Raw genomic sequence first — 27,845 nt, 5'->3', positions numbered from 1 at the left:
CCCTGGTTGGGAACTAAGATCCCACATGCTACAGAGCGACTAAGCCTGCTCGCTGCAAGTAGAGAGCCCATGTGCTGCAACTGCGGAAGCCCGTGCACTCTGCAGCCCGTGTGCTGTACCTACTGATACCGTGCACCACAACGGAAGAGCCTGTGTGACACAATGAAGATTTCCAGTGCCGCAACTAAGGCCCGATGCAGCCAAAGAAAGAAAGGAAGAATAAATATTAAAATAAAATAAAGTATGCATGCATTGTGTTCTATAAGGCAACAAGTGCCCAAGTAATCTTGGGAAAAGACTCGAGAAGACTTATGGCTGAAAGCGAGCAGATAAAGGGGTTGGTAGGGGTCTAGACCACATTCCGGAGGAAGGCGACCTCCGACACGCTCTGAGGCCCACTCTCATCTCTCCGTGTGCTCTACCCTGCCCCTGTCCTCAGACATTATCACTGGCTTCTTACCTGAGTTACTGCAAATCCTCTTGCCACTGCATCTCCCTGTGTCTTCTAAGACATTTGCCATACAGAAGTCATGGGATCTTTCTAGGTCACAAACCTGAATCTTATCAGTCCCCTTGCCGAAAACTTTTCATCCTAAAGGAGATCAGTCCTGAATATTCATTGGAAGGCCTGATGCTGAAGCTGAAACTCCAATACTTTGGCCACCTGATGCGAAGAGCTGACTCACTAGAAAAGACCCTGATGCTGGGAAAAATTGAAGGTGGGAGGAGAAGGGGACGACAGAGGATGAGATGGTTGGATGGCATCACCGACTCAATGGACATGAGTCTCCATCACAGGAGCTGGGAGGCCTGGGGTGCTGCAGTCCATGGGCTCGCAAAGAGTCAGACACGACTGAGCGACTGAACTGAACTGAACACTTTTCAAAGGTGTCCAAGAGCCTCAGGATTTAATAACATAGAATAACAAAGATGACAATAAAAATAGCAACCTTCCATAGAGTGTCCCATGCACCGGGTGTTCCATGCGCTTTATACGCGCAACTGCTCCTCATTATTTGTGGATTCCACAGCTGTGAATTATCGACTGTCTAAAATTAATTATAAGTCCCACATTAATACTTGCTGTGCTTTGGGGGTCATTTTTGGGCATGCACAGGGTGGCGAAATAACTGAGCTAACTGAGCTCAAACAAGGTAATACTCAGCCTTCTTGTTTCAGCCTCACATTGTACATTGTTCAATGTGAAGACTTAGATGGGTCATGTTGTATGTTACTTGTTTTAAACAAACAAACTTTGTTCTTTGTTGCCAAACAACAAAAGGAAAAAGAAAATAATAGCATTTTACTCAAACCTGAATGAATCTGAAAGAAATGGACTTTGGGGATTGCCCTGTCTACTGGCTTTAATGTTTTAGGTAATAAAAACTGCAGGGGGAGACCAAATAATAGAAAATTTAATGGAAAGTGGAAAGAACAGACCTTCTTCCCAAAACATAAGAAAGAGGAGAGCTTACCTGTTGTGGAGATTGTCCATTAGGTTTCCCTAGACATTTACTTTCTCTTCCTGTAACTGAAAAAACCAAAAAACAGTTAAAAACAGGCCTGCCAGTTGTCTCCTTTTCATAGCCAAGATGCATCTTAAAAATGACAGCAGAAAGCATTTCCCGAGAGAGACGTAGGTAGTGATGTCGGGGAAAGGATTCCTGGCCTGAACCAGTGACTCCAGGCAGACAAGGGCTTTGAAATTTACCAGGCCTGAGTTTGCAGCCCAGCTTCCGATACTGAATTAACAATCAATTAACGCCCAATTAATCATTTACCCAAATATCAGTGTTTCATCTATAAAATATGGTTGCAGTGAGATTTAAACAGCACAACAGGAAAGCTGTTGAGAAAAATTTACATAACTGAAGGAATGAGATTTTAGATAAAAGCACTCACCAAGTGACCAAAGTGATAAATAAAACTAAACCCAACATCAAGACACACCATTGTGATATTTCAGAAGTGCGGTAAAAGTAAAGCTCCTATAGGCTTCTACAAAGGAAAAGCTGACCATATACAGAGAGCTGGGGATCAGAACGGCTTTAGACTTCTTAACTACATTCATAGTGCTGGGCTGTGCTTAGTCGTGTCCGACTCTTTACGACCCCACGGACTAAAGCATGCCCGGCTGCCTTGTCCTTCACTATCTCCCAGAGTTTTCTCAAACTCATGTCCATTGAGTCGGTGATGCCATCAAACCATCTTATCCTGTCGCCCCCTTCTCCCCCTGCCCTCGATCTTTCTTTGCATCAGAGTCTTTTCCAATGGCTTGGCTCTTCACATCAGGTGGCCAAAGTTTTGGAGCTTCAGCTTCAGCATCAGTCCTTGCAAGGAATATTTAAGGTTGATTTCCTTTAGGATGGACTGGTTTGATCTCCTACACATTATTCTAAATTTGCCCAAATTACCAACGAAATGAGAAGGTACAATGAAGACATTTTCAGATAAGAAAAGTCTCAAAAGTTTTACCATCCCTTCTTGGAAACGAGTCTATTAGAAGATGTAATAAACAAATGAGGAAGTACACCAAGAGGGGAAGGCAAGGAATACAAGAAACAGGACATTAAACACAGGAGAGAGACCAAAGGAACCCCTAGGACAATCGCCATGGAGATTCCAGAATCCCAGCACTGTGCACAACCCGGAGGAAGCTCATTCCCATTGCAGAAGGTAAGAAGGCTCTGGGCAGTTTTCTTTTAAGAGAAAAAATTGACAGAATCACTGAAGTATCCTACAGAGAAAAATACACATGCTAGGGAAAGAATTTGGCGTCGAATTAGCGGTAAGGATGCAGAATACTGAACAAATGAAAAAAAATCATTTGTTACCTTCAGAGAAAAAACTGTGCAGGAAAGAAAATGTAGTTATTATTCTCTACTTGGCTTAGCTGTGAACAGCACTTATGTAGTTGTAATAAATATTAGTTATTTATCTAACGAAAACTGGAGGTGGGGTTTGATAGGGAGGGGGGACATTCCTTATTTGTGGTGGGGCAGGGGGTGGAAGTTGAACCATCTTCTTCCATAGTGGAAGATAATGTCTAAAACTGAAAAAAAAAAATCAAGAAATGGTAATAGAAACATTACTGAGCCAAATAACCAAAATAATCAGCTAAAGAAGTGATTCTCTGAGGAAAGAAAGATGTGCTCATAAGTGGGCAGTCTGGGCTTCATCTGGAAATTTGGGAACCAATCTAGTCCTAAGAGCAAAGTCAGGAGAAAATGTAAACTAGATGATATCAAGCAATAACAATGATGCTTTCAAATTAAAGCAGATTCCCATTCATTTATTTAGCCTACATTAATTATTTAATGCCTATTACTGTGGAGAGAAGAGGGTGGTAGAAGATGAGATGGTTGGATCCATCACTGATTCAATGGACGTGAGTTTGAGCAAACTCTGGGAGTTAGTGAAGGACTGGGAAGCCTGGAGTGGTGCAGTGGATGGGGTCACAAAGAGTTGGGACATGACTTGGCGACAGCTGTGGGCCAGGTCATGTGCTAATGACATGATCTAGCAAAATTAATTGCTTACAGCCTAGTGAGGTGGGCAAAACAAAAACAAGTAATTACGATCCAGTCCTATAATAGAGCTTATTGGCAAAGCATCATGAAAACATGGGGACCAGCAATCAACCTGCCAGAATATTCTAGAGCTGCACAGTCCAATCTGGTAACTACTAGCCATATGTGGCTATTTAAATTACTAAAAAATAAACACAGGAAAAGTTCAATTCCTGGGTTACACCAGCCAGCCACATTGCAACGCTTGAAAGCCACATGTGGCTGATGGCTGTCATATCAGACAGTGTGGACACAGAACATTTTTCTCTCTGCAGAAAGTTCTACTTGATGATGCTGGTCTACAGCTTCCTAAATGGTGATTTTTACAGTGTTTTCAAGTACATGGAACCCCTGAAGGGACTACATTCCATGGGTCTGTTAGTAAGTAGAGCCTTGGTGAGTTTGATATTTAACTAGTTATCTGTACATGGAGTAGAACTTTTACTCTTTTTCAATTGGAGCCACTGCTGGAAGTAGAAAGGAGTCTTTCTTACATGTCCTGATACTGTTTGGCCAAAGATGTTGAGGGCAAATACTGATGGTGACTAATAGTTTTTGAGTCTTTGGGAAAGCACTTTTGTGTAGCAAAAAGAGGGGAGCGTTCTGGGGAACTCAGAAACTCCTGAGTTGGAAACTTTGCCCCACTAATTAGCTGTGTGGCCTTAAGCAAACTTCTAAATCTCTGCACCTTTGTTTATTCGGACGTGAGGTATACAGATAATGCAAGAATCAGGATAAGCAGGTGCAGAAGAAGCACAGAAATGGCAGCTGCCATTCTTCTCACTGTTCTTAATCTACATGGGATGAGGGGCTCTCAGTACAGAAGAGGGTCTCCTCGTCTCTCATTTCTTCTCATCATCGCCCTGATTTCTGGCTTTTTCAAAAAGCTCTCTCATTGACCAGGAACTTTATTAACTGTATCAGGAATAGGAATGTAAGTTCAAGAAGGGCAAAGGGAAGAAAGAAGAGGGAAGGGCACTGGCAGCCACTCAAAGCCCAGGACATGCCAGCCTGGCCTGCCCATTGTTCTGTAAACCCTCCCAAGGTCGAGAAGCTCAAGCTGATGAGACGGTGGCTGGAGGGGGAAGAGGCTTGCAGCTGGTGGAAAAGGAAGCACGGTGACATGTAAACTCACAGGAGTCAGGTAGGGGGCGCTGTGGACGCCACGCTCAGGGCCTGACTTGATGGGATTCCCGTCATAACCAGTGGCCACATGTGGCACTCACAGTGGCCCAAGAGTAGAGGTGGCCGAGGCAACTGAACCAGCGTGTAACCTACCCAGACTGGCTTTTACTCAGCATTTATGCCATACAGCCCATCTCGGTGTACTTCTCTAACTTCCATGAGAAGAAAACCCAACTTTCTTCCCAAGTGGAGTTAAATTCTAAATATGATAAGCCTCAGTTGGCACCAACTCTGGTTGCCAGAATTAACTTTTCCTTATAATTTGTAAACGCATTCAGGCTTGTTTTGGGGTTTTCTTTTATGGGTTTGCCCCCACCCCCACCTCTAAGCAGGGCCAATATCTGAATAGAAAGAAAAGACCTCCAGCTGGGCTCCTTTCTCCCAACAAGCTTTGCAAGCTTTGCGGCATCTTCCTTGGATACGGTTCAGCTGGGGGCCTTCCCTGTATTCCAGGAGGAATTTCTGTGTGCTCACAGAGGGGCCCTTTGTTGTCTGAGGTTGTGAGAAGTTAACCACTACTTTGCACAAGGAAATATCTTTTCCCTCTGTGAAGCAATGATCAAAGAAGAATGCCATTTAAACCAAGGAAAAACAAAACTGTGATTTATCTCTAGAATCTCTATGGGAAAAAAGAAAGGCCCTAATTACTTTAGTAACACATGATCAGCTGCAGTAGAAAGTGTAAAATTCACTCATCTATTGATGGATTTTAAAGTTTAGTCCTTGGTGCAAAGTCTAAGTGCTTTTTTAAAAAGCATACAAACTTTTTTTTTCCCTTTTGCAGCTGCTCTGCTCACAAATACCTCCAATCTTTTTCAAATGCTTTAAGAATTTTTTCACTAAAAATATATTTGTATGTGTACATATTTATAAAATAGATATAATTACACAGACAGATGCACAAATACATATAAGCACACAAAGTTTAGGAAAAGTGTGGGAGGAAGCCTTAGTCAAGGAACCTAACCTGGGTTAGATGCTCAGTTTTTTCTCAGGATTTATTTTATGCCCATTTGCATATCCATTTTACACAATATATAACAGCTTCATGTATTGCTTTTTCCCCCTTTAACATTATATTTTGAGCCTTTTCCATGACAATCCATAATGTCCATAATGATTGTTTTAAATGGCTGCAAATTATTCCAATTAATTATGCCAGTTAACCATTTCTCTCTATGGCTTAACATTTCTGGAACTTTCCATTTTTGTTAAAGTCACCCTCCTTGCAGTTTCCAAGTTCCAAGTCTATGGTGCTTTATATAATTGTAACAAGTGACCTGATTTCGATTTTCTTTGCCTTTCATTTTCTTAATTTTCTTCTGACACAAAGTAAAGATCTATAGGGCCAAGCTGTTAAGAGACAGCCAGGAGGGTGTTTCTCCATTACAAACCAGGCAATGCTGCATCCACAAGGCATCACCGCCCTTCAGAGCTTTATCCAGGTGAAAGCAAAGGGAACCTGCCTGGCCATCACCCATCCAGGCAGAAATCCTCTCTTACCAAACAGTTAAAAACCCCACACAGTAGATGCCAGGGAATCAGACCTGGATCCTTATTGTTTAGTCGCTAAGTCGTATCTGACTCGTTGTGACCCCATGAACTGTAGCCTGCCAGGCACTTCTGTCCATGGGATTTCCCAGGCGAGAATACTAGCATGGGTTGTCATTTCCTTCTCCAGGGGCTCCTCCTGACCCAAGGACCCTCATCTCTTGCTTGGCAGGCAGTGGATTCTTTGCCACCAAGCCACCTGGGAAGTCTGACCTGTATTCTTAACCTCTATTAATTTTATCTTTTTTCTCTCTCTGCAGCACAAGCTCTTCCCAGGTGGAGGTCACAAGGTGTGTCCCTCTTAACAGCAGGGGCCCCAGGAGAAATGGCTGTAAACCATCCTGTAAACCTGTTTATGCCAATGCCCTTTGGATGTTACCTTTTTCTATTTATAAAGTCTGGTTCTGTCTCAGTTTTCTCACAGATGTGGCATAAGAGATGTGTCTCAGATGTACATGCTGACTCTCACACCTTCATTTACCAAGGGCAGGCGAGGGGGGATGGAACAGGAGGCAGGGCCCAGGGGCCAAGTCACCACAGTTGTAGGGCCAGCAGTTCATTTGTGAACGGGAGCTCAGGGAAATTGTGGGCACAGGACTCTTTACTAGGCCCAGGGATGGCAGTGTAATTACACTCAACAGATGTCCAAAACCCAAACTTGGGCTCCAGATTGGAGGCAAGACTGAGTGACTGTGTGTGTACGTGTGGTGATAGTGACGGTATCTGACGCTTGAACATCCAGTTCGGTGCTTGACATTCATTATTTCGTCTTCTTCCCATAACGTGGAAATACGCACTACTAGCTCCATCTCATGAATATAGAGAACGGTTTAGCAAGCTTAACTAACTCATATAAGGTTATACAACTAGCAAACGGTGGAGCTGGGCTTCAGAAAGCTTTTCATTTATATCATGGAGTCTTCCTTATGACAGGATTTCTGTCATAAAGCCTTTCATCATGGGGGCAGGTAGAAAGTATGGGATACAGGAGGTCAACTAACCCAGGCTTCCCATTCATGGAGGGCCTCAGTGTAGACTCTTAACCACTATCCCCAAATATACAGCCAGAGCTACATGGACAGGACTGCAAGAAGACAATGTTTATCACACAGCTTTGAACTTCAGCCCCGTGTTTTCATAGTAAATTTCCTGCAGTTCCCAATGAACTAATACTTTCCATATAAATAGGAAAATTTTATTACCTTTATGCATGTATGCAATATTGCAGATCTGTACATGAAAGCTTTTAAAATATTCTCTAATTTTTATTATCCCATTCTGTCATTATTTTACTACTTTAATATACCAAGAACCTTGAAGAGAACAACAAAAAAGTAATCCAGACCTCTTTCAACCTCTGAATGATTTGATCTGACATTACGGCTGTTCTAGAAAAATCAGGCTGTATATTCACCCTAAGTCAGACTTACGTGGAATTACTTCACAGGAAATTTTCAGAGCTGAAATTTTCAGCTCTCATGTATCTCTTGTAGGGACTTCACTGTTTGTGATTCTGTAAGTATCTGCATCTTAAGAACCTTAAGAGCTGTTAACCATGGATTATATACTTGGTACTGACACAGTGAAAAAGCCGGCTTAAAACTCAGTACTGAAAAAACTAAGATCACGGCATCCGATACTGTCACTTCATGGCAAATAGAAGGGGAAGAGGTCAAAGCAGTGATAGATTTCCTCTTCTTGGGCTCTATAATCACTGCGGATGGTGACCACAACCATGAAATTAGAAGATGACTTTTTCTTGGCAGGAAAGCTATGACAAACCTAGAGTGTGTTAAAAAGCAAAGACATCATTTTGCCAACAAAGGTCCATATAGTCAAGGCTATGGTCTTTCCAGCAGTCATGTATAGACGTGAGAGTTGGACAATAAAGGCAGAGCGCCAAAGAATTGATACTTTCAAACTGTGGTGCTGGAGAAGACTCTTGAGAGTCCGTTGGAAAGCAAGGAGATCAAACCAGTCAATAGTAAAGGAAACCAACCCTGAATACTCTTTGGAAGGACTGATGCTGAAGCTGAAGCTCTAATACTTTGGCCACCTGACGCGGACAGCTGACTCATTGGAAAAGACACCAATGCTTGGAAAGATTGAAGGCAGAAGGAGAAGAGAGTAAGAGAGGATGAGATAGTTGACTGGCATCACTGATTCAATGGACATGAATTTGGGCAAACTCTGGGAGATGGTGAGGGACAGGGAAGCCTGGCATGCTGCAGTCCACAGGGTCGAGAAGAGTCAGACATGACCTGGCGAATGAACAACAACATTGACATAGGTAAGCAATCAATCACCAGTAGCTGTTATAATGATGCTATTGATAAGGGCAAGGGCTCCTGGGCAGGAGCTCTGCTGCAAGAGCCCTGCTGCAAGAGCCCATCACTCTCTGCCCCAAACTGGCCAGCCATGCCATGACTAACTGAGACTCCATGTATTAGAAGAGGACTTGAACATATCAGTTAAGTTGTCCTGGGACTTCCCTGGTGGCCCAATGGTTAAGAATTCACCTTCCAATGCAGAGAACATGAGTTTGATTCCTGGTTGAGCAGATCCTCTGAAGTAGGAAATGGCAACCCACTCCAGTATCCCTGCCTGGAAAATTCCATGGACAGAGGAGCCTGGTGGGCTACAGCCTGTGGGGTCATAAAAGTCGGACACGATTGAGCATGTATGCCATCCATCCTTATGGAGAACTAAGATCCCACATGCTTCAGGTCTACTAAGCCCACGTGCTGCAACTACTGAGCCTGAGCTCCACAACTAGACAGAAGCCTCCATGCCACACCAAAGAGCCTGCATGCAGCAATGAAGATCTCATGTGCTGCAACTCAGACTCGAGGCAGCCAAATAATTACATAAATATTTAAAAAAATATTAACCGTCCCTGGCTAGTGAAAGTGAACGTTGCTCAGTCATGTTCAACTCTTTGAGACCGTCATGGATTGTCCATGGAGTTCTCCAGGACAGAATACTGGAGTGGGTAGCCTTTCCCTTCTCCAGGGGATCTTCCCAACCCAGAGATCGAACCCAGGTCTCCCAAGTTGCAGCGGATTCTTTACCAGCTGTCCCTGGGTAAGTGTCTCCCAGTTTACAGTGAGATTTGTGAAGTGTTACTGACACTCTGGTTAAGTTCTTAGACAGTAAGAACAAAGAAATGGCTATTAAACTGCTATGAATAAAGATTAAAGTTAGAATCACAGCATTTTGTGATGGGAAGCCCTGAGAAAAATTACTCTAGCCCACATGTACTATGGATTGGGACCTGCAGCCCTGAGAAGCTAAGTGATGCCCAGCAACAATTTTTCAAACCATGCTGCTGTCCTTGTAGAGGTCTAGAGTAAGGGTCAGGCTACCCGGTTTTGCTACATAAAGTTTCCTTGGAATGCAGGTATGCCCATTCATTGAGGAGTTGTCTGTGGCTGCTTTCAAGTTACACAGCAGTGTTGAGTAGTGGCGACAGACATTGTATGACCCACAAATCCTAAATTATTTACTTACTTTCTGGCCCTCTGCAAAGTGCTGACTCTAGCTCTAAAGGATGAACAAAGTATATGAGGAGGAACCAAAGCAGAATCATGTGAGTGAACCTGAAGTAGGTCTCTGGAGGCCTGCCACTGGGCACCTGAGTGAGCTTGGGAGCGGGCTCTCCAGCTCGCATGCAGCCTGGAGATGGCCCTGGCCAGGCCAGCAGCTGGACTATAACCCCAAGAGAGACCTTGAACCAGAGGTGCCCTGTTAAATGTGCTTGGGTTCCTGTGAGATAACAAATGTTTGTTGTTTTAAGCTACTAATTGGGGGGGGGGTGGATTACCATGTTACACAGCAATAGATCACTAATACAACTGTGGCACTGGTGGTAGGGAACCTGTCTGCCAATGCAGGAGACATCAGAGACACAGGTTTGATCCCTGGGTGGAGAAGACCCCCTGGAGGAGGGAATGGCAACCCACCCCAGTATTCCTGTCTGGAGATCTCATGGACAGAGGAGTCCGGTAGGTAACAGTCCAATACAGTTGCAAAGAGTTAGACATGACTAAAGTGACTTAGCATGCATACATGCATCTGGGCTCACCTTTTCAAGGTGAGTGAAATTCTGCCTCCCAGGTGAAAGGCCCACTGTGATCTGCTCTGTGGAGCTTTGTGAACTCTTGGTCCCCAACTCCTGTGGAAGTATCTGTGCCGATTCTTATGCAGACTCTACCCCTTGGTCTTGTGGTCAGTTACACAGATGTCTGTCTCTCTGGCTGGTGCTGTGGATTATTCAGTTTCGTAACCACAGACTCTAATTTACTACCTATTATTCATAACAGCATAATAATATTGTTAATGAATAATAATAATACTGATGCTTACTATGCATCATGCACTTTATGTGCATTATCTCATTTAACCCTCATAACAGCCCTCATGATATCTCCAAGAAGGAGATATTATTCTTCAGCCCACTTAATAGGGGAGAAAACAAAGGTTACGCAGCTGCCTTTTATCCTCTAATGAGCAAGCAGGAGAACCAAGATTTGAGCTCTGACTGGCCCTGAAGCTGCCACACTCTATCAGCTGAGACCCCAAATCCCAGGATATGGGGCTCCAGTGTAGGTAATGCCACATTTACCTGCCACACCTAAGAGCTGACATGCTGCAACTAAGACCCAGCACAGCCAAAGAAATAAGCACGGAAAAAAAAAAAAAAAGAAGAAAAACTACTGACTTTTAGTTCACAGCAGGTATAGAATCAAAATGAAATGACTTCCCAGTCTTTGTCCAAGCACCCATGGCAGACAGGAGGTCAGGAAAACAAGCAGAAGTGGACAGGGAAGGGCCTGAGGAAGGGGGAAAGGGACACTGGAATCTGCTCCCAACACCCCTTTCCCACTTCCTGTTCTTCCACCTCCGGCTCACGGCATCACTGTGGCTCCACACCCCCACCCCATCTGCAAAACCCCCCCCAAACAGTGGTGGGATAATGAGGAGAAATCCTCAATTCTTTCACACTTTGGGAGTTCTTACTGGACTGCCCTGAGCGCTCTCCTCCCTGGAAAGCCCTCTTCATGTTGTCCAGCTGACTACGACTTCTCACTCCATCTTGGCCTCTTCCAGAAAGGAGAGCACCCTGGATCCCCTGGGCTATGCTAGTTGTCCTGTATCTGAACTCCCACAGTACCCGCTGCACCTTTCATACGAGTCATAATTTTTCACACTTGCATCCTTGGTGTGTAGAAAAGTGCTTGACATATATTTGACTGATTTTAGATGAATAAAGGAAAGAATTTTTACGTCTTTCTAGGCTGTTCTGTGCTAGAATGTAAATTCCCTAAGAAAACTGTCTGGCGCTCAATCCAGCATCAGGCATGCAGTGGGAGCTCAATAATAGTTAACCAGCTGGCCCTAAATGTCTGGCCTTATACTACTAGATTCAGGGCAGTAGGTCTGATTAAAGGGAGCTCAGGTCACGAAACGGCTTCAGGGTTCAGAAGACACCCCAACTGTGACCACACCTGAATGGACGCCCAGGATCTTCCTGGACATGGGTTCTCATGATTTAAGTTCCTAGACTTCATGATGCCATTACATCAGTGCGTGCGCATCCTCTAGGAAAGTATTATCCTTCTGGTCTGCTCAGACTGCAGCCAAATGATTTAAATGGTATGTTTCTTGGAGCAATGGTTTTTCAAAAGTTAAAAAAAAAAAAGAGTACTTCTGTATGGGTTACCTATTACATCTTGCTTCCTTAAATGACACACACACACACACACACACCTATTTCATCTTGCTTCCTTAAATGACACACACATACACACCCACACACACCCACACCCACACCCCCCCACACACATACCCACACACACCAAAAACCAACAGAGCTTCCCTTCCAACCACTACAAAATCCCAGGAGACCAAAACTTTCTCAGGATTTCCTTTAAGTGTTATTTCTGGTGAGTTAGGTAAAATGGACACCACCTTTCCAAATAAAGAACTTGATGTATTTTTTATGTCAAAACGAGAAAAAAGAAGATGCTTGATAATCACTCAAAAAATGTGCACTATATTTCTCACCATTACTTAGCAATCCACTTACTTTTCTAAGGGAACTGAGAACTCTGCAGACATGGTCTGTCTCCATTAAGATGCCTGTCCAAACTTGAGTCAAATATATCTTGCTCAGTTATTATTTTTATCTTTTCATTTAAGCATTCCTAATCCTATGTGAGCAATTTTCCAGAAAATAATGGAAACTTCCCTGTTTTTTTTCTGCCTTCATTTCTTTCATTAACAAATATTAGATATCCATAAGACTAAGGTTAAAAGATTCTTCTTTCTTGGAAGAAAAGCTATGATAAAACTAGACAATGTATTAAAGAGCAGAGACATCACTTTGCTGTGATGTCAAAACCGACACTTTGGTTTTTCCAGTTTTTCCAGTGTCATGTACAGATGTGAAAATTGGACCATAAAGAAGGCTGAGCACTGAAGAATTGATGCTTTCGAACTGTAGCGCTGCAGAAGACTCTTGAGAGTCCCTTGGAAAGCAAGGAGATCAAACCAGTCAATCTTAAAGAAAATCAACCCTGAATATTCATTGGAAGGACTGGTGCTGAAGCTGAAGCTTCAATGCTTTGGCCACCTGATATGAAGAGCCAACTCATTGGAAAAGACCTTGATGCTGGGAAAGATTAAGGTCAGGAGGAGAAGGGGACGACAGAAGATGAGATGGTTGGATGGCATCATTCGTGACTCGATGGACATGAGTTTGAGTAAGCTTCGGGAGTTGGTGATGGACAGGGAAGCCTGGTGTGCTGCAGTACATGGGGTCGCAAAGAGTTGGACATGACTGAGCGACTGAACTGAAATGAACTGAACTGAACTGACAATGGGGATATTGCTGTTTCTAGAACGATTACGAGGTTTAGAAATAAGGCATACAAAGGCCCTAAAATACTACCTCAAACATAACTAAGTCTGAAGATGGTGGCAGAGTCACTGAAAAGACTCCTTTTCTGGACACACATGGACCCTTTAGGACACTGCTTCTTCTCTTAATAGAGATGTGCTTTGCAAATGCGACTGTAAGTGAGTCAGAGCAAGCCAGGTCACAACAAGATTTCTTAGGTATATGCAAGATGGTTACTTGGCTCCCTCAAAGCACTATTTCATCTCTTCTCAGAAAATTTAAAAAAAAAAGTGAAGGAAAACTTGTAATTGGGAGTGTTTTAGCAGACCCAAAGGGCAACTTCTATAGTAGATATTTCATGTTGAATCATGGGCCTGAGTTTTCTCCTGTGAAATCAGCATATATAATAGTCATGTGGGGAGGGTCTTCTTTAGATGAATGATAAACTCTCTTAAAGAGTATTTGAGACTTTCAAAAATATGTTGCCCTGGAACATCTACCAATACATTTGGGATTCCAAGCCTCTTTAGACCCTTTCTTTAAGTAGATATTTAAAAATTACAAATACAAAAAGGCTTATATATATATATATATATATTTTTTTTTTTAATTGTGGAATAGGAGTAATGAAAGGTGAAAAGTTAGAGTGTTAGTCGCTCAGTCATGTCAGACTTTTTGTGACTCCATGGACTGTAGCCTGCCAGCCTCCTCTGTTCATATTTCCCAGACAAGAATACTGGAGTGCTGGGTATTAGCTGCAGCATGAGAACTTTTAATTGAGGCATGTGCGATTTAGTTCCCTGACCAGGAATTGAACCTGGGCCCACTGCATTAGAAGCTTGGAGTCTTAGCCACTGGACCACTAGGGAAGGCCCCCCTCATGCCTTCTAATAGGAAGGTAAATAGGCTGAACTGATTCCATATTTCCCCTGCTAGAATATAGCATTTTCTTCTAGGAATAAAAAGAACAACCCATTTGTTATGCTTATTAATCAGGTCAAATCTAAAGGAAGTCAGGATTCCAAGACCTCACTTGTCTTTTTATTTTATATTCAGTTAGAAACCCTATTCTTTATTCTGAATTTCAGGGACACCAAGGATTAACTGTCAAGCCTCAGGCAATTTCAGCAAATGCTAAGCATTTCAAGCACAGAAGGGATAACAGAGCTACTGGGAGTTAGCTTAACTTAAGATATAAGGAAATTGTAACACAATAATACATGATCATATGGTTAAGGAGAAGATACAAAGGAAGGAATATATATGAATTTCAAAGCTAGGAATACTAAAAGAATAAAATTAATGGCTGTAATCTAAAGTACCTAGTTATATTTATGTAGCACATTACTGAAGACAATTTGATATGTGTTTCTGGGGAAATCACAGAATTTAGCCTAGAAATATTTTATGCATAAGGACTTTAGGTAATATACTGTTAAATTTAAACATCATTCAAATTCATAGATTTCAGTGAGAGCTGCTATATCATCATGCTTCATAAAATCTCAAGCTAGGTTCCTGGGTGGGAAACATTCTAAATGAGAAAAAAAAGCACAAAATATGATTAACCAAATATGACAAGCTGTCAGAATTAAAATGTCAAACTATAAGCATTGAACTGGATTACCTAAATTGAATTTTTAAGAAGAAGAATAATAAAATGTATGTGTGTGCACACACAAACTTGAGCTTGAACAAAGTGGGAAGTTTTTCTCTCCTGGTGGAGTTTACATAATGTATACTGGGCTAGAACTGTTAAGAATAGTTCCTTAAACTACAGTGTCTTTAAATTTGAGTACACACTGCTAAACCATATAATGTAAGTTTGGAAGGAATGCAAAGTAAATGTATCAGTTCAACTCAGTTCAGTCGCTCAGTCATGTCTGACTCTTTGCGACCCCATGGACTGCAGCACGCCAGGCTTCCCGGTCCATCACCAACTCCAGAAGCCTGCTCAAACTCATGTCCATCAAGTTGATGATGCCATCCAACCATCTCATCCTCTGTTGTCCCCTTCTCCTCCTGCCTTCAAACTTTCCCAGCATCACAGTCTTTTCCAATGAGTCAGTTCTTCGCATCAGGTGGCCAAAGTATTAGAGTTTTTAGCTTCAGCATCAGTCATTCCAATGAATATTCAGGATTGATTTCCTTTAGGATGGACTGGTTGGATCTCCTTGCAGTCCAAGGGACTCTCAACAGTCTTCTCCAATACCACAGTTCAAAAGCATCAATTCTTCAGTGCTCAGCTTTCTTTATAGTCCAACTCTCACATCCATACATGACTACTGGAAAAACCATAGCTTTGACTAGATGGACCTTTGTTGGCAAAGTAATGTCTCTGCTTTTTAATATGCTGTCTAGGTTTGACATAGCTTTTCTTTGAGCAAGTGTCTTTTAATTTTATGGCTGCAGTCACCATCGGCAGTGATTTTGGAGCCCCCCAAAATAAAGTTTGTCACTGTTTCCATTGTTTCCCCATCTATTTGCCATGAAGTGATGGGACCAGATGCCATGATCTTAGTTTTCTGAACGTTGAGTTTTAAGCCAACTTTTTCCCTCTCCTCTTTCACTTTCATCAAGAGGCTCTTTAGTTCTTCTTTGCTTTCTGCCATAAGGGTGGTGTCATCTGTGTATCTGAGGTTATGCTTTTCAAGTTAAATCCTTGACACCTTCCTTTCCCAGCCTGTAGGGGGCACACTTCCTGCCTAGGAGAACACTGTGGTCAATCCAAATAGGCTTCCTCTCTCTGGGCAACTGCAGAGGAACTGGGGATTTTGTGTGAAATTGTTTTTTCTGAAACATTTTTTCTTTCTTTCGTTGCTTCACCAGGGTTTTGAGCTCATCAGACCTATACCAGCACAGTTCTACTAGTTCTTTCTCTCCCTCTTCCCCAGAGAGGTGCTTTAAAAGCTTACATCTCAGGGTTAAAATCCTAGCATGTTCTTGGAACTTTACACACGTGTGCAATAGTTAAACGCCAAACAGAAAATCCAGCCTTGGGCCTTCTTGGCTGGGGTGTGGCCACAGGTTGGCTGTGTGGCTGATTGCTTTTGCTAAACAAACCCAAACTCGAAGCCCGAACTGCTGCCAAGGGGTAGTGATTACACAGTCAAGAGGAGGAGCGGTACGCCCCTCCTTGCTGACGACTCTAACGAAAGCATGAGGTTCCTTTAGTCAAAGCTCTTCAACTCCCACAGTGCTTTGCAACCATCAGTATTCAAGCAGTACCTGGAATAAAAACAAACCCAGTGCTCACTCTCCTGGAGTTGGGACTCGTTGTCATTAAATTCAGTAGAAACGGACAAACATTTAAAAAATTCTGAAGGAAGCCCAAAATCACCATTTCTATTTGTATATTATGATTCATAATTCAGGCCTAACTTCTGATGAAGCTTAACGTATGTTACAGCCAAGGCTGGGAATTGACATTGAAAAAAGAAATACTATATAAAATGCATACTATTTCCCTCACATGTTGCAAATTGCCTTGACTCATTTCAAGTGAGCTAGGCAGTTTTTTAATGTTGTTACGTCTTTAGTCTACTGAGGCACTTTAGAACTCTGATGGAAATACAAAATCCTCAGGCCCCAGTATTTCATAAAATATTGCCATGTGTGCTCACTCACTGTCATGTCAGATTCTTTGTGACCCCATGGACTGTGACCCACCAGGCTCCTCTGTCCATGGGATTCTCCAGGCAAGAATACTGGAGTGGATTGCCATTTCCTCCTCCAGGGGATCTTCCTGACTCAGGGATCGAACCCATGTCTCCTGAATCTCCTGCACTGCAGGGGGATTCTTTACTGTTGAGTCACTGGAGAAGCCAAATATTGTCATAAATTTAAACAATTAAAAAGTATGGTACATACGTAACTATATATATCTACAACTGTGCTGGGCATTGTGGAAAAATTAAAAACTATATGACTCACTCTTTCCAAGAATTTTATAATCTGATTAAGAAGCCAAATCCAGTACATGAAGCAATCTGATGGTAACTAAACATAAAACAACATGGAGTCCAGCGTGAAGTTGTTGCTGCTGCTGCTGCTGCTGCTGCTGCTAAGTCGCTTCAGTTGTGTCCGACTCTCTGCAACCCCATAGACAGCAGCCCACCAGGGTCCCCCGTCCCTGGGATTCTCCAGGCAGGAATACTAGAGTGGTTGCCATTTCCTTCTCCAATGCATGAAAGTGAAAAGTGAAAGTGAAGTTGTTCAGTCATGTCCGACTCTTAGCGACCCCATGCACTACAGCCTACCAGGCCCCTCCATCCATGGGATTTTCCAGGCAAGAGTACTGGAGTGGGGTGCCATTGCCTTCTCTGGTGAAGTTGCTGCCAGTCCTCAACTTAGCTCTGCCTGCGTCTACTCTCTGGGCTAAGAATTTACACATCCCCTTTGCTTTAGTGTCTACAACTTAATTTACTTCACCATACACAGTATGATATAAATGTTTCATTTATTAAACTTTAGGTGGTAGTGAGAAATTTACATTTCAGGGTGATCAATTAGTACCTAATCAGGAAGTCTAAACATAAAAGAAGTCATTAAATGTAAATCCACTGTCCATTTACTAAGATATGAATTGGTGAATGGCATAAACGGGTTTTCATTGGTGAAGTCACTGATATATTAACCAGGAAAATAAATGTTAGAAATAGACACTACTTGTGGGATTTAAGGGACACCGTCATGGCTTCCTTGGCCTTATGTAAACAGGGAGAAGAACCTAGAGTTTACACCCTTAGGCATGTGACCTGAAGTGGGTTCCCAGTCCTGTGATCTGCCATTGGATTACGTGGTTTCTGGCGCCTGATGCTGACTATAAGAGTAACAGAATCCTGTGTATGGAATATTGTCTGGTCCGACTCAAATCATTTTTGCAGGGTGGTGGCAGAACTTAGAAGGACAGAGGATTGGGGTTTCAAGTTTACAAAACAGATGCTACTCTGCTTTGTGTCTGCTTGCAAATAAAAATATGTATGTGAACTTGGTCTGAGACTTGCTTTCATTACATCCTAACAGGGGTGATGCTGGAGACTGGCTACTTCTCACCCACCTCAAAGTTTCCTCTGGCCGCTATTCTGTAAGCTGGATCCCATTTAGTTTGATTTTCAGATGCTTGAAAGAGCTGCTTTAAGGTCAAATGCAACTTTGGCCCTTACAGGTTATATGGCTGATTATACTGGTTCGGGCTTCCCAGGTGGCGCTAGTGGTAAAGAACCCGCCTGCCAATGCAGGAGAAATAGACTCGGGCTCAATCCCTGGGTCGGGAAGATCCCCTGGAGGAGGGAAACCACTCCAGTATTCTTGCCTGGAGAAACCCATGGACAGAGGAGCCTAGCGGGGTACAGTCCATAGGGTCACAAAGAGTCAGACACGACTGAAGCAACTTAGCACATATGCATGTATACTGGTTTACTCCCATTGAATTAGGATGGCAGCACCCACCTCTCAGGTGACACTAAATTTAAAACAATTATGTCTGGAGCCCTGTGGGGCTCATGCATTGCTAGTTCCCCTCCTCTGCACTAACGTCCCCTTGTTATTCTTTTCCCATCCCAGAGGAAACGCATGCATGTTTGTAGAACTGAAATGAGTAATCTCTTTCTCTCTGTTCTGTTTCAGTTTCTCTGGACTAACCGAATTTTGGAATTGTAAACTTGGCACCTATAATTACTCCAGCTTATATCTGGATTCCTCGAATCATCAGAGGCTAAAGTCCTTTGGCCTTTCCCTTTTTTAGCACGTGGGGCCCTACCTCACCCTCTACTGGAACCATGTGTGTGCCCATTCACCCCTCTTGGACTCTTCATGGGTGATGACTGCTTCGGCCTCTCTCCATATCACCTCAGTCATTTGCCTTAGACCACACTTCTGAAGAGGGTATCTATTTAACCTTCACTTCATTAAAAAAAAAGAAAAAGCCCCCTTCTTCACTGTAAAAGATGAGAAACTGTCAGAGAAAGGCTTTGGGTGGTGTAGCCAACCTCCTAGCTGGCTCCTGTGATCCCTGCCTCCTGCTATCAATCACATCTTCGTGAGGTCCTCTTCCCACACTGACGCAGGGCTGGCCTGTGTGTTCAATAAAACCAGGCGGAAATGATGACGAGTGATTACCAAGGTTGGGTTAGGGCAGGAAAAGCATAAGTGCTCCTGCAGTGGTCTTTCAAGTGGTTCACTCTGGGGGAAGCCAGCTGCCCTGCCGTGAGGACACTGATACAGGGGAGAGGAACCCGCTGAGCCTCCTTGGAAGTGCATCCTCCAGTGCCCGTCAAGCCTCAGTGACTGGAGCCCCAGCCAGGTGCCTGATAGCAACCTCACGGGAGACTCCACTCTGGAAAAGCACACCTGGCTGCTCGCAAATTCATGACCTCTGTTTTGCTCTCGCCATGAGAGAAATTTCCAGGCTTCTGCCGAGGTGGAGGAGGTGCTGCCACCCAGGTGCGTGCAGGAGGAAAAGGAGGGAGGGGTGTCACCTGCGTCTGAGACACAGTTCCTCCATCCTACCGTCCTGGCCTCAGAGGCCTCTCCCCCCAGCCCGAGGCCTGGAGCATCTGAGCACCTTGCCAGGCCTTCCCTGGCAGGCCAGCGGCTGAAACTCCGTGCTTCCAATTCCGGGGGCATGCGTTTGATCCTTGGTTGGGAAGTTAAGAGCCCACATGCTCTGTGGCCAAAAAAATAAGCGGGGGGCGGGGGGCGGGGGGCGGGGGTTGGGGGGGAGGGCATGAAAACTGATGGGATTCATCTGTCCCATTTCCAGCTTCTGGGTCAGCTTTCTCAGGTCCACTGAGTGCGTGGCTACTCATCCACCTACTTTCTGTTAATAGCCCCAGCAGGTGCCTTGGATCTCTGAATCAGGGAAGGTCCAGGTAATACTCGGGGTGCACACATGCATATGTGCTCAGTTGTTTCAGTCGCATCCGACTCTTTGCGACCCCATGGACTGCAGCCCGTCAGGCTTCTCTGTCCATGGAATTCTCTAGGCAAGAATACTGGAGTGGGTAGCCATGCCCTCCTCCAGGGGATCTTCTTGACCCAGGGATTGAACCTGGATCTCTTATGTCTCCTGCATTGGAAGGCGGGTTCCTTACCATTAGCACCACCTACTTTCTGGGAAGCCCAGTATTCAGGGTGGGTATCATATAAGGAGAGGAGAATGAAGTAAATGTGCATTCAGCATCCCGAGATTCCTCCAGTCTCCTTCTCACCCTCAGTCTCCCAAACAAACACTGGCAGCCAGACCCTCACCCTCAGGGCAAGAGTTTGCAGGCATTCTCTAAGGGGATCTGGCCAACACAAGAGGAAAGCCCTAAAGTGACTGACAGTGGCAGTTCCCTAACAACTAGCCCAGCCAGATCTTACAAGGAACCACCAATAAGTGCAGTCGATCTCTCACCCTCACAGTTTCATTTGGAACTTTAGTTAAACTCCCTCACTCGTATGTATAGGAACACTAATGATTATCAAATAGCTGAGGAAAACCAAAAAACAATACGGAGAGATCGGAAACTATGGAGTAAAAAGAAAATTTCAAAAAAGATTATTAAAGAATTCATGGAGATAAGAGAAATATATTGTCTCATGAAGCAAGAAAATGATACTGTTTAAAAAAAGAGAATTAAGAGAACAACAAAAAAGCCTCTTAGGAATTAAAAATACGACAGCATAAGTAAAAACTTGAAAGAATTTAAGTTAAAATTGAAGAAATTAAAGTGAAAAGACAAACAGACCACAGGAGAGCAAGAATAAGAAAAGCAGATAAATAATCCAGGAATTCCAGGAGATCTAGAGAATAAAAAGAAAGCACCCACAGGAGAAGAAAATATCAAATATTTTCCAAGAAAATTTCTCAAAACTGGAGGGTAGATTTTCTAGATTTAAAAGGCCCAGTGAGTTTCTAGCTGTTGATTAGTCACTAAGTTGTGTCCGACTCTTTTGTGACCCCACGGACGGTAGCCTGTCAGGCTTCTCTGTCCAGGGGCTTTCCCAGGCAAGAATACTGGAATGGGCTGCCATTTCCTTCTCCAGGGGATCTTCCCGACCCAGGGATCAAACCCATGTCTCCTACATTGGCAGTCAGATTCTGTACCTCTGAGCCACCACGGAAGCCCTTGAGTTTCCTGGACAATGGATTAAAAAAACAAAAACGAAAAACACAAAAACCTGCACTGAGGTGATATCACTGTGAAATTTCCCAACATATTCAACCAGCTTTCAGAGAAGAAAATACGTACACACACACACACACACACACACACACACACACACACACAACACAAAAAAAAAAAAAAAAAAAAAACAAAAAAACAAAAAAAAAAAAAAAAAAACACACACACACACACACACACACACACACACACACACACACACACACACGTGACTGGGAGCTGGAGTGGTGGCTGGAATTAGAACACTTATAGCAGCCATACCGTGAATAAGGAAACCGTAGAGCAAGGTCTTCAAAATTTGGAAGAAAAAAAAAAATCTGGGGGAAAATAATTTCCAACATTGAACTTTCTATGAAATCAGGCTATCAGTCCAGTGAGGTAGAATACAGGCCTTTTTAGACAGGCAGGTTCTTACAGAATTCTAAACTTCATATGCTTTCTGTCAGGGAACGACTGTAGGACGTAGTCCATGAAAATGAGGAACTAAAACAAGAAAAAAGAGGTGTATGAAATAGGAGCTCCAACAGAGCAGAGAAGTGAAGGGACCCTGTGGCGCTGCAATGACAGAAGATCCCAGCAATAACCAGGCGGAGGGGCAGCCGGTCCAGATGAGCCGGGGGGCAGTCTCTGGGAGAGATTTCTTCAAGAGCATGAAGTTGGCAGAACGGATACAATACCTGATATGAAGCTGATAGAATCACAGAACACCTTTGGAGGATGTTTATACAACTGGCAAATATTTCAGTACTCAGTGAATGTTTAAGTACATAAAACTCACACACACAAACCAGACAGACAAAAATAAATAAACAAATAAAAAGAAAATGATTAACTCTAGGAATAGGTTATGCTGATAAGAATAAAAATAGTATATGCTCCATTTCTGAACAGCACGGTCATAATAATGTAAACTTTGAATATTTTTCTAATCAAAACTGAGATGACACTACATTGTTAGGACAGCAACTGCGAATAGTATAGGAGAATAAAGAGCTAGATCCTCGTGTCTGTAGGGGAAAGTCAGCGTACAGTGATGTCTCTGAAAAAAGCAGGAGGTGGCGGTACTTACTTGCCATTAAGGTATATGGAGGCGGAGTGGAAAGTAGTTTCTCTGGGGAAGGGAAAAAGAGGAGCAGGAGCTTGGGACCTGTTCATTTCCTTGAGAAACCTTGTAGAACCAGCATGTCTTTTAAGCTGTACCCTGCTATATATGATTTTGATGAACATTTAAAACATAATTTAAAGTGTAATAGTATATAGACAGCTAATGTGTACTGCTTTTTCAAAATAACATCTATGTAATTCTGATAAATAATATTTTGGGTGTTTACTTTCCTTTTTCATAAATTGAAAGGGTTGGCCTAGACCTCTGCGTGTGTATGTTTTTTCTATCTCTTTGTACATGTGTCTGGACTTGTGAACATAAACACACACAAATCTGATAATCAACAGTGGAATTGCCCTGATTATTTGATCATTTAAAATTAATATGTATTATCCACATATTTACAAAGACATAATCCGATCCTACCGAATGAAGAGCAAGGTGGCGCAGCCATCTATCGATTTGTAGAGAAACCCCTGAGGCTGCATTTCTGTCTTCCTCTGTCCATGTGAGAGGGGACGCAGGAAGAGACTAAAGTTCCCTGCTGTTTAGACTCTGGCCTGTGACGCAAGTATGGCGATGTGGGCCTAAAAGTTAATATTTATCCATCTCAGGGAGTTAAACTTGGCTTGAGAACTTGGCTGGAGGTTGGGGGTAGAAGGAAAGCGCTACAAACTCTGGTAAAGTTAATGCGTTAGCATAAATTCGTGCTAAAGTCAGTGTTAATCCTGGTAGCACAGCCAAGTCACTCGCATCTTCTCTAGCATATGCCAAGGAAGTTGATGGTGAGCCCTTCAACTTTCACCTCACTTTCAACAAAAACAGCACTAAAATGGGGAGGGCCAGGTATGCAGCTCTGAATTAAAGAGAAATGTGAAGACTGTCCAGTTCAAATCTCCCATTTCTTCCTAGCTTGGTGACTGGTAATTCAGTCTCTCTAGGCCCTGAATTGTTCATCCATGAAGACCTATTTCATGTAGCTGTTAGGAGCAGTACGAGTGTTAATACCTATAGAGCACTAGAAACAGTGCCTACGTGCGTCTTCTCTAAAACATGCAAAGAACAGAGCTGATTTACTGGGGTCTTAGATTCACGGCTGGCGTGCACTTTCACGGGCTCTGGCGTGCTCTCTTTCCCTTTCTCTCTCTTTAACCTGGACTTTATTTATGTAACCTGGTCTTCAGAATAATGGAAGCTCTAAGAAGAGAGACTTTCCCATGACACATTTGGTCAAGTCAATCTCAAAAAGTCAAGGAACACATTGTTCACTGACCGTAGTAATCCTGTTTGGCAAAATCTCAGGTTACATTCATTTGCACCGACGTTTAGTATCTGACGCTAAAGCTTTCCTTTGGATGCCAGATGCATTTGGCATTCTTGGATGTGGTGGACAAACTCTGTACTAGTGCCAAGTCAAGGAGTCCAACGACTGGCTTAAGGACATGCTCTCATTCCTTTGTATTATTCCAGGTCCTCAACAATATCTGGCCTACAGAGAAGGAGATTGTTTGTTGAATTTAAAATGAAAAAAAAAAAAAATTAGTATGCTTCTCATAGTTGAAAATTATACAACCATACCTTAAAGTTACTCACAATTCTCTCATCTATGAATGCAATCTTATTTTTCTCATTTTTTGTTTATACTAAAATTTTTATAGGCTAAATCACTATATTAAATGGAATGTTACTATATCATTACAGCATGTGTAATTTACATTTAAAGAAATTCATAAAGAAGACTCATTGTAGGGAAGTAATACTGTTTAGTTGTGAACTATTTTTTTGTGTTAAAAAAATCCCCCAAAGAATATTAATTCCTTATCAGATATATGATTTCCAAATATTTTCTCTCATTTCACAGGTTGGCTTTTCACTCTACCATTTCCTTTGCTATATGCAGTTTTTTAGCTTGATGCAGTCCCACTTGTCTATTTTTGCTTTTGTTGCCTGTGGTCTTGGTCTAAGATCCTGGAAATCAATGCCAAGATCAATGTCATGAAGGTTTTCTGTCATATTTTCGGAGTTTTATAGTTTCAGGTCTTAGGTTTATATCTTCAGTCCACTGTGAGCTGATTTTTGTGTATGGTGTAAGATAAGTGTCTAATTTCCTTCTTTTGTATGTAGATATCCAGTTTTCCCAACTGTCTTTTCCTCATTGTGTATTCTTGGCATCCTTGTCAAAGATCATAAACTTATGCTACAGACTATAGGTCTGTGTGCCCGAAAGAATGGGATCGTGCATGTGTGTGTGTGCTCAGCTGCTTCAGTCGTGTCCGACTCTTTGCGACCCCATGGACTGTAGGCCCCCAGGTTCCACTGTCCATAGGATTCTCTAGGTAAAAATACTGGAGTGGGTTGCCATACCCTCCTTCAAGGGATCTACCCGACTCAGGGATTGAACCTGAGTCTCCTGTGTCTCCTGCATTGGCAGGAGGATTCTTTATCCATTGAGCTACCGGGGAAGCCCCCAAATGGGATTAGTGCTTTTATAAAAGAGACTCCAGAAAGCTCTTTTGTGCCTTATGCCACCTGAGGTTACAGCAAGAACATAGTTTTCTATGAACCAGGAAGTAAGATCTCACCAAATATTGAATCCCAACACCTTGATCTTGGATTTCCCAGCCTCCAGAACTGTGAGAAATACACTTCTGTCTTTTACAAGGCACCCATTCTATGGTATTCTGTTACAGCAGCTTCCATGTGTTTATAAACTTATTTCTGGGCTTTTTATTCTTCTCCACTAGTCTGTACATCTGTTTTCAGTATCAGACTGTTTGAGTTACTGCAGCTTTGTGATACATTTTGAAATCAGAAAGTGTGATATCTCATTCCTGTTCTTTCTCAGGTTTGCTTTGGCTTATTCTGGGTCTTTTGTGGCTCCATATGAATTTTAGAATTGTTTTTTCTTTTTCTGTAAAAACATTGAGATTTTGAGATTCTGACGGATGTTGCACTGAATCTGCAGATCACTTTGGTTAATATGGACACCTTAACAATATTAGGTCTTCCAATCCATGAACAGGAGATGTCTGTTTATTTCTGTCTTCTTTATTTCTTTTATCAATGTTTTATAGTTTGCAGTGTACAGTTCTTTCACTTCCTTGGTTAAACTTACTCCCATACAAATAAAGTATTATATTCTTTTTGATGCTACTTTAACTGGGATTGTTTTCTTAATTTTCTTTTTGGATAATCTATTTTCAGCACATAGAAATGTAGCTGGTTTTGTATGTTGATTCTGTATCCTGTGACTTTACTGAATTCCTTAATTAGTTTTAATTTGCGTTTGTGTGTGTGTGTGTGTGTAAAATCTTCAGGTTTTTCTACATGTAAAATCCTGTGGATTTTTATAATCATTTCATAAATGCTGTTAGACAACAAATTATTAGAGAAAACTTAGATCCTGAATTAAATGAGAATAAAAATATTTGCAGGGAAATACAAGTGAATATTTATCTAATTAAAGAATAAGGAAGGATTTTTTTTTTGATTACTAAAACTCTTGGAAAAACACAAATAAAAGATTAATAAGTTACATAAAGAGCAAACGTTTTTCACCTTAAAATGTGAAAAGCTGCAAAGATCAAATGAAACATTTGTGACACAGATGATAAAGGGTCCCTATCTTTAACTTTAAAATGGTACTTAATTCAGTAGGATATTTATTAACGATATCAGCAACAAAGGACATGACCAGCCAATTAAGAAGTGAAAAAATATTAAAGACAATGAACATGAAAAATTATTCAGTTAAAGAAAAGACTTAATCCTGATGAATACTGCTTAATGTAAAAAAAGCATCTATACCAATAAGTTGGTTTAGTAATAAATATGTGAGACCTCTTATTTGAAAAACAAAAAACGATCAATCAAATACATAAACAGAAGTGAGTGTGGTAATGAAGCAGGTAAAGAGTTTCAGGGAGCAAGGATTGCCCAGCAGTGTTAAATGACCCTCAAGGGTCAGGGAAGCAAAGGACTGTAATGCCTCCCAAGTTCAGCACCAAGAAGGTAACTGGTGACCTTGGCGAAGGCAGTTTTGGTGCAGGGGTGAATCTGGAAGCTAGACTGCTATGGGTTACCCAGCTTCCTCAGTAGGTGAAGAAGTGGAAACATTACCCATAAAAACTCTAGGAGGAAACCGGTTTTGAAAGGAAGGTGAGAGAGAATGAGAAAGAAGAAAGCAGGATTAAAGGAAGGTGTGCTTAAGCTGGGAGTTTTCAGGCTGTTTGGATATGCTGGTTGGAGACAGTGGCAAGAAAGGGAGGAGCTGAAGACAGAGGAAAGAGAGGATTATGGCTGGAATAAGGTCTGTTAGCAGGCGGAAGGGAATGATGGAGGATCAATCAGCCTCAGACAGGAGATGATGAGAAATGAGATGGACCTGTGCTGAGTGTCTTCATTTTATGTCTTCCTGTCCTGCAGAGGCTAGAGAGCAGAAAAGAGTTCCCAGCCTCACTCGCAGTAGGGTTCCCAGATCCACTTAGATTCAGGCAATCCTATGCAAGAAGGGGGGCTTCCCAGGTGGCACAGTGGTAAAGAATCCACCTGCATGCAGGAGACACAGGTTCAGTTCCTGGGTTGGGAAGGTTCCCTGGAGTAGAAAATGGCAACCCACTCCAGCATCCTTGCCTGGGAAATCCCAAGGATAGAGGAACCTGGTGGCTGCAGTCCATAATGCTGCAAGAGTCAGACACAACTGAGCAACTGCGCACCCGTGCATGCAAGATGAGACAGGGAGAAGGAAGGGAGGCAGAGGCTGTACTTCGGCTGCTTTGGCTTTTTCTGCCGGCAAACCCCACAGGGATGCACTGGGTTTTCCGTTAGCAGTGTCCCAGCAGCCTGGTGCTTTGTGGATGTCAAGAGGCAGAATGCGGGGCACTGGATTTTTGTCTGTGCAGACCCCTGAGTCATGGAGTACTTCTAGGGCCATCATTCACGGCAGCTCACGGGCTAACCCCAGCTAAGGCAGTGTTCCGCTGACCATTTCCAATTCCCCCTCTTTTTGGTTGTGTAAGAGGAGGCAGCTCCTTGGGAGGGTTAGTTGTATGGTGGTATTTTTGTTTTGGTGTTATTGAGCCTGCTACTCAAGCCTTTCTGGGGATATTGTAAGCATTCAATTCCTTGTATTAAATTTCCTTTTGCTTGAAATGGCTAAGTAATTTCTGTTTCTTGATTGAGAGGGACATCTCCTTCTCTATCGAGAGGGAAGGGAGAACGGATGTACGTGTAGATAAATGCGTGCATGCATGTGTGTGTGATGAAAATCTTCCCAAATGCAGGAGTTTTTAAGCTATGGTGTTACACAGCCTCAAGGAGTTCCTGGATAGGGTTCAAGGCATCAGTAAACGTAAATGAGTAAA

General features: G+C 42.7%; 1 protein-coding gene across 2 annotated transcripts in view; it reads right to left on the bottom strand.

Moving 5' to 3' along the window:
- C6H4orf19 (chromosome 6 C4orf19 homolog) overlaps positions 1-27,845 on the bottom strand; it is a 77,547-nt gene that overhangs the window by 19,492 nt on the left and 30,210 nt on the right. Inside the window, exons 1-2 of one of the 2 annotated variants that reach the window (XM_005681496.3) lie at positions 22,909-22,991; positions 1,476-1,531 (exon numbers count right to left, since the gene is read on the bottom strand). The gene's annotated coding sequence lies outside the window, so the exon portion shown is untranslated. Of the gene's footprint in view, positions 1-1,475; positions 1,532-22,908; positions 22,992-27,845 lie in introns of those variants that run through there. The other variant, XM_018049362.1, reaches the window with a different exon arrangement.

Source organism: Capra hircus, chromosome 6 (assembly GCF_001704415.2).
Source record: "Capra hircus breed San Clemente chromosome 6, ASM170441v1, whole genome shotgun sequence".
In the NCBI taxonomy this organism is placed as follows: domain Eukaryota; kingdom Metazoa; phylum Chordata; class Mammalia; order Artiodactyla; family Bovidae; genus Capra; species Capra hircus.
This window is presented reverse-complemented; position numbering and strand designations above follow the sequence as displayed.